This window comes from Mytilus trossulus, unplaced genomic scaffold, assembly GCF_036588685.1.
Source record: "Mytilus trossulus isolate FHL-02 unplaced genomic scaffold, PNRI_Mtr1.1.1.hap1 h1tg000220l__unscaffolded, whole genome shotgun sequence".
NCBI classification, from domain to species: Eukaryota; Metazoa; Mollusca; class Bivalvia; order Mytilida; family Mytilidae; genus Mytilus; species Mytilus trossulus.
Genome location: NW_026963313.1, coordinates 571,590 through 580,047, shown reverse-complemented (window position 1 = coordinate 580,047; position 8,458 = coordinate 571,590). Strand labels below are relative to the sequence as shown.

The 8,458-nt window shown below is 32.1% G+C and overlaps 1 protein-coding gene across 1 annotated transcript in view; it reads left to right on the top strand.

The window, feature by feature from the left end:
* The first annotated feature begins 6,534 nt into the window (after positions 1-6,534).
* LOC134701116 (uncharacterized) overlaps positions 6,535-8,458 on the top strand; it is a 43,835-nt gene continuing 41,911 nt past the window's right edge. Inside the window, exon 1 of the mRNA XM_063562260.1 lies at positions 6,535-6,817. The gene's annotated coding sequence lies outside the window, so the exon portion shown is untranslated. The remainder of the gene's footprint in view (positions 6,818-8,458) is intronic.

The following is an 8,458-nucleotide window of genomic DNA, read 5'->3' as shown; positions in this document are numbered from 1 at the left end:
ACTGAGAACTAATATCTTCACCAAAAACGGAGATAGTGATTAAATGTGGTCAAGAACATGAAGCATTGCAACAACTTTTAAGTGGTTCGTGTGTAACCTGTTTCAAGGCTTAATATCTGTCCTCTCATTTCCTGTAACTTCTCCAACATTAATCTCAGACACCTCTACTACAAAACCTTCTTATTGTATTTATTGTTTATTTGTTCTCGTCTTAAATATGCATACACTATTTGCCACTGAAAGTTAAGCAACCAACAAATAATCAATCTATTTATTACGGTTTATCAGAAAAGTGAAGCGTCACTAAAACGTTATGGTTTGTCGATTTAAACTGTTGCAGTCTTATCTTAAAATGTATCATCCTGAATTCGATTTTCGCAACAATTACGGTGTGAGCTGCGTACTATCTCAAATAACTCTTTTAAAAAACAACAGGCACCAAAACGCACGAGAGTTCACACTTCACCTATACGATTTATGGCTTTCATGTTAACCCAGGTTAAACCGACCAGAGTGACATAACAGCCATCTTTTTTATGTTTTATAGGTTGACAGAATACATCAAGCATGTTCAAAACATACAGATACAAACAGTCTTATATAAATTGTTTGGAAATATCATCAACGTCAAAACAAATGATGTTAATACTATTTATAATTATATTAAACAACAACGCGAAAACTTGATATTTTGATATGAGCGCCACTGATGAGTCTGGCGTACTAAATTATAATCCTTGTTCCTTTGATAACTATATTCACCATACTTTCTTTCAAACAATGTGAACTCGGGTTTTGCACTTACGGTATGGAGATGATTTTGATATTGTCTTTTCCGTTGTTTCTACAAATCATAATGTATTGTTTTTTATGTAAAAATGTTATGCTGTCCACCAAGGGCCCTTAATTGAAACACTGACATTCTAATACCTGATTGTCCGTTACAATAGACAACAAAAGGCCTTGAAATGTAAAACAATTCAATCAAGAAAACGAGCACTATATTTAAAAAACAATGATCGATAACAAAGCCTTTGTTTAACTTCGTCATTATAGTTAATTGTTTTTAAAGAGATTGATGTAATAAGACAATTTTGACAATTTTGACTGCTGTACCTAGAAAGGAGTAGGTCCGGTAAGGGCCGATTTTGGCGTTAAATTTCAGATTCATCTAACGAAATATTTTGGACACTTTTTGAACACTTTTTTAACACTTTGGTGTCTATTTTACTTGATTCAATTCGTTTATATGAAATATTTTAAGTGAATAAGTCATTACAAACGCTCCGATTCAAGCTTGAATATGGAAAATCTATCAAATATGCAAAACTGTGAAGATTTCAGTAATTAAGCATGACTTAATGATAGTAGTACCCGATATTTGTGCATTGTATTGTCAAAAACAGGCCATATTTGTGTAGCAGAAGCATTCTGCTTTCCAATAAATAGCTAAAAGATTACATTTTCACAATATTGTAAAGCTGCTATATTTTGGGACCAAAAAGGGATCTTACTGAACCTACTCCTTTGGCATTTTGTTTTGTATCCATAGTAAATGTTTCTTTTACTTACATGTACACATATTTGTTAATAAAATTGATTTGTATGCGACTGTAGGAACATAATTTGTTGTTTATGGAACAATTATTGACCTCATCGTGTGTTACAATCATGCATTGAAAGCGACCATCAAACAAGTAAGAGGTTTGGCTACCTATAAAACAAGATTTAATCCACTGTTTTCAGATAAAGAAATATAAGTATACTCAAAGTTACTGACAGCCAGTTCAAAGTCAATAACAACTTTAAAAAAAAATCAGGCATCTAAAACTAAAATTCTTTATAGGGATTTCGGACATTACGTACGCTGTCTATTATCTGAATAACCAGTCATACACTGACATAATATAGGCATTACACCATATACATCGCTTTGGGATATTGAACGTCATCCGGCTTCCAATTCCCTCAAGCAAAAATTACCAAGGCTTAATTGGCTATTATTTTTCATCCTATTTTGGTATATAGGTTCTCAAATTTCTGCTTAGTTTGAGCTTTTCTGAGAAACATAAATCATAAAAGCGCTGCAGCTGTACAACATTGATATCATATTTCTTCAACTATACGAACCATTACAAGTGGTCAGTAACAAGGGCAAAATGTGTACCCCTATGCAACATATCCTCTTGTTTAAATTGAAATCGTTATTCTGTGCCCTTCATTATTCCGGATGACATAATTTGCAAACCTTCAAGGTTTGCCCATTGAAGTTGTCGTTTATTTGTTATTTAAAGGTCGCCCTCAATGTACATTCAAATATTTGCCACTGCACATTATAAAATGAGCTATATATAATTTGATATGCTAGACATCAGACTCGATTTAAGATAATTCAACAATCAATCAAAAAGTAAGTTGAAAAGCACTGACAACTATTATAGTATTATACATGTTGCAAGGGAAGCAACTTTTTTTTAATCTGTAGCTGTGTGTCAAATGTATAAAGATAGCATGGTATTTGGGCTTTTTTTAAACGATTTTTCGTGGACTGATTTCGATGCAGTTTGTTATACGGAATTATTGTTTCCATTGGTTATTATTTGTTTTGTATATCTTTGATACTAGTGTGTGTATGCTTGCGACACACCACTAGGTCATTAATTATTCCTGATACACTTGAGTTCGCAGATATTACTTGTCAAAGAAAATCGATATTGTTGAAATTTCGAAAATCTCTAATTTTATCTAAATATTTTAATAAGGAGTTGTTTAATCCGGTTTGACATCGGTCTAATCTTATATATATTGATTTGTTACTAACATTGAGATATCTGTACCATTTCACTGTAAATACTGGTAAAGTAAGTTACAGACGTATATATAAGATAATGTTGTGACACAATTTATCGTTGTTTGTAAGGGAAACCTCTCAAGAGGACACCTTGATAGATAACAACTTTGGCTGTGCTTTAGGATTCTATATTGATAAACATGATCATGGTACTTTTCCTCTTCTTGTTTGCCAAGTACGCCTGTGGTTCTTGAAGGCAGAAAGCTGTGTAAATATCTGGGGACTACCTGTCGGTGTTTTGGGTTGGCTCGAAGTTCCTAACTTTTGTGAATTTACTTTTAATTGCAAAAGTGGAATTCGCGCCCTTCCGACCATTTTAATAAAGTACAACTCAATTTGCTGGTAGATACAAGGATAACGGGCAGTAGACTTATATTTGCTTTTATAGTCAGTATTGACTACACACATTTTCTTCCCCAGTCGAAATTATGTTACTTTTACAAACGGTCGAATTTGTTCCAAAACATTTATTGTTTCATGATATGCATTCTTTAAATCAAATAAAATTATATTTCGAAAAGAATTTGAACTGCTGATCTTAAAAATAAAAGATGTTTGAATTTGTTTTCTCTTATGGTTGTTATTTAATTTATTTAGTTATATCATTTATCATTTATCTTAGCTTTTTAATTAGTTGTTCTATGCATTAGTGTGCTGTTTGGAGTATTACTGAATTTTCACGAGTGTCTGAAGCTTATTCTTTAATATGTGAAAATATTTATAACTTTGAATGTAATATCAATTCGCTATACATCTGTCCTGCAACCTTCAACCTGTCGTACTCGTTCTAAATAAATACTTTAAAGAGGTTATTGTCTTGTTCATTATATCGTACAATAGAGAAAGTTAGTAATATAATTGTATTTTCCTACATTATTACATTGATGTAATTAACTAGTGGCTCTCAAGAGCCTGTATCGCTCACCTGACTTTACTTGGGTTTTTGAAATCATAAAAAAAGAGATAAAGTGTGTCTACAAAGTAACACACTTTGCAAGCACCTCTAAAGGAAAGGAACAAACATGTTTGGTTTCATTCAATGCAGTGGTTCTCTAAAGAAGAAATTTGTATGTATTTTCCATAGGGTCCTATGCTAAACTAAGTCCCCTGTTGGCTGCTACTTGGATAATGGATCGGCTACAAAGTATCAACACTTGGTCATCACCTCATAAGGAACACCAATGCTATGTTTGGTTTCATTCCATTCAGTGGTTCTCTAAAAGAAGTCATTTGTATGCATTTCCCGCAGGATCCTATGTCAAACTAAGTCCGTTGCTGGCGGACATCTTGGATGATAGATCAGCTACAAAGAAACAACACTTGGTCATCACCTCATAAAGAACATGCATGCTATGCTTGGTTTCATTCCATTCATCGGTTCTCAAAAAGAAGTCATTTGTATGCATTTCCCATAGGGTCCTATGTTAAACTAAGTCCTCCGCTGGCGGCCATCTTGGGGGACAGATCAGCTACAAAGTAACAACACTTAGTCAGCACCTCATAAGAAACATTCATGCTATGTTTGGATTCATTCCATTCAGTGGTTCTCTAGAAGAAGTTCAAAATTTAAAAAGTTATCGACGACGACGACCGACGAACGACGGACGCCAAGTGATGAGAAAAGCTCACTTGGCCCTTCGAGCCAGGTGAGCTGAAAATGAAATGTTCATTAATTAGAAATATAAAATTTTGCTGTAATAAAATGTATTCTAATTCAATTTTTTTAAATGTTTTCAATAACGTCCTGAATCCTTTCACTAGAGTTACAAGAGCGCATAAATATTTAATGCATTCACCATAGGATCCAAGTGGTGTTAAAAATGTCAACCCGAAAACATTAGTCGCAATTTATGTGACTATGGATATATATAGGAAGATGTGGTATCAGTGCCAATGAGATTACTCTCCGTCCAAGTCACAATCAATAAAAGTAGGTCAAAGTACGATCTGCAAAACGGAGCTTTGGGTCACACCGAACAGCAAGCTTTAAAGGGACCCAAAAAAAATTACTAGTGTAAAACCATTCAAACGAGAACCAACTGTCTTATCTATATAGAAAAAACAGAAACGAGAAACATGATTGTTGTCAGTATTTTATTAAAGCAAAATAGGTAAATGACCATGCGACAAAAGTTGCCATCTTCAAAGGATCCTATAGGCGGCAGTCCAGTTTTTACTACTCTAGTTTCTGAATTACAGGGAGTAAAATAAAATACTCATCTTTTCTGGGTTTTTCTTTTTTCTTTTAAGTTTTGCTGTATTTATTTAGTTTGTTTTCGTTTTCATTTTCTTTGATAATAGTGTGTATAAAAGAAGAAATGTCGGGAAATATGATGATTACTAGAAGTGGTGCGGTCAATTAAAATTAGAAACAGAAAGTACCAAAAAAATAATTTTGACTTCAGGTCTTCATTACATTTTACTCTTCGTGGTATTAATACATACATGAAATGTACATAAAAATGTTCTGTGTGGCCTTTTATTATTTAACAATTTCATGATCAGTTATTCTGCATAAAAGCCTGTGGAGCAGTTATTTACATACTTCAAGTTATAGAAGCATTTGTAAAAAGGTAAACAGTGTTGTCTGTCCTAAGTCAGGAGCCTGTCATTCAGTGGTTGTCATTTGTTGCTTTATAACATTTTTGTGTTTCGATTATTATTATTTTCATTAGGCTGTTAGGTTGTCTCGTTAGAAATGTTTAACATTTGTCTTTTTATGGGACTATGCGGTATTGGCTTCACTCATTGTAAAAGGTCATGTGGTGACCTATAATTGTTAATGTCTGTTTCATTTGGTTTCTTGTGAAGATTTGTCTAATTGGCAATCGTACCTTCATTTTATATGTATAACCAAGTATACCGTATAGGTTCTTCTCATTATTGAAGGCCATACGGTTGAAGATACTTCTAACATCCGACTTTTAAATAGAACTTACGTCGATAGTTGTCTCATTGTCAATCATATCTCATCTCCTGATTGTTATATTGGATTATCTCTCTTTCATCACGAAAAAAACTAATGGAGATTCGTAATATGTATGTGAGATAAGTTAGATTAAAACGTACAAGCGATATCGTTTCCCCAAATGCATCAAGCTTAAATTTGATTTAAAAAAGGTAATGTCAATATTTATTGAATTCGTTTCAATAGTTGGTTTAAAACCAGAAAATGGACTAAAAATGAAGTTCCTAAAATAATATATTCAAAGAATTGAACCTAAATGTTTGTGTGTGCGTAACATTAACAGGCTTGTATCCCCGTCTCATTGAGGGTGAAAACAAATTTGATAACAAAAAGGTGCCGTGTAGAAAATTTTGCATTGGAGAAAATACCCTGAAAAATGAATAAATTAGTACACGAAAGACAATACATATAGCTTACATGTAACTTCTAATTCAAAATAATTGTTTTGGTGTCTTCCGCATTCATTTGTTTGGATATATATTCGAAACTTCTTAATATCATTTAAAATTGAAGCTTTTAGTCATCTATAAACATTCTATGTTCGATAACTTAAAACGACATAATGTTGTGTATACTAACTCAAGTGAGGTTGATGACGCTATCACATGTAAACACACTTGTGTCATTTCCGATAATTATTTCCTTTCTTCTGTACCAGTATATATATACCTCAAGCAGACTGTTTTATTTATGACTGTTACATGCGTGACTTATTCACCTACATTAAGAAACTTTAACAATATCTAAAGAGATTCTTTGCTATATTGAACGTTGTGGTTTGAAAGTACAAACAATTCGCAAACTAAGTGGTTCACTGGAGATTTTGTATTCAAATGATAGTATAGAGAGTAGCAAAACTTGGCTTTTTCTTAAAGATATCTCTTGAAATATCTCCCGATACATGGGTTTGGTCAGTGGAGACGTAAACACGAAAACTAGACTCTGTACAATTTCCTTCTGGTCAACTGTGGATATTATGGAATCAGGTGTTCTCTAAAGTAAGATATACATGTATGTTTATCAGATTAAACTTTAATAAATATTTCTTTCTTCGAGAAATGAGGTATATGACTTGTATCATTGAGATCAGACAATGATTATTAGTCAATTAGTGTTTTCGCACTCACCCCATATGGAATTTACTATCCCCATATATATCGTATTAGGTCCCTAGCACACTATTAACGATTTTATCTGACTGACTATATGTATTAGTTAAATTGAGACTAGAATTGTCTCATTTGCAATCGTACCACATCTTCTTATTTTATATTTAAGTGTTTAATTTTTAAACCATTGTTGAATCGAATGAAATATTAAGAATATCTTTTTTTTGAATAGCCAAACATTTGTTTTAACAGATAAACAGGATATAGTTCTATACCCTCCTCTTATATACCGTTCTTCTTTTGGATATTCCTTTCTTATGCGTTCAGGTTTTTATACGCCCTACGGTTCATTGAAAAATATAAACCTCGGCAATTATTATCCATACGCAATACAAATATTATTGTAACTGCATGAAGTAAAACACAATTGAATTGTTACAATCCAAAAATGGTGTATGAAAAACACAAGAGGCTTTGTTAGTAATTTATTGTACCAACTTAGTTTATGAAAAGGGAGAGTTGCTATATTTTTTTCTATTTGTAATGAAAGTACTATCGCGGAAAAGTAATCCTTTTTTCAACCCTATTTTTTTTGAATTTTTTATAAAGATTTGCAAAACTTTCCATTATATTTTCCCGATCACACTAAAGTTGGATATTCCTTTCTAATGCGTTCATGTTTAAATACGTCCTTCGGTTCATTGAAAGATATAAATCTCGGCAATTATTAGCCATACGCAATACAAATATTATTGTAACTGCATGAAGTAAAACACAATTGAATTGTTACCATCCAAAAACGGTGTATGAAAAACACAAGACTCTTTGTATTTAATTTATTGTTCCAACTTAGTTTATGGAAAAGGGAGGGATGCTATATTTTTTTCTATTTGTAATGACAGTACTATCGAGGAAAAGAAATAATCGTTTCAACAATTTAAATTGAATCATTTGAGTAAATGGTAGAAATAAAATGTAAAAAGGTTAAGAACTGATACGAACTAAGCACGAAATTGTGATACATGTACAAGTAACAGTATGATTTTATATTCAGTATGAATTAATAAATTTTTCAAAATCTTACGCACGGAAATGTCAAATCATATTTTTTACCAAATTTTTACATTACAATTTATCTCACATATATGATAATGTATCTGTATGGTAGCGATAAATAAACAAAACTTCACAGTATTTTTTTCTCAAATTAAAATGCTGGCAATGAAGATTTATTTTACACCTATAATAGATTGAAATTTGAAAAATAAAACCCCAAATCGACAGCAAAACAACTATCAGACGAATAAAATTTTGAAGTAAATTATAGAGTGCACTTTTATCAAGAATTATAATGACCTCACACAGGTAATTATTTTATGCCTTGGAGCATATTTCATTGAAACAGAGTATCGTCGGTGTCTTCCTCGAATGCCAACATTTTATATGGTACCTATTCCTTGAATGCCAACAAAAATATTTCAATAGATGTTTATATAATAACAATAGGTGTTTTTATAAGTATTTAACTGT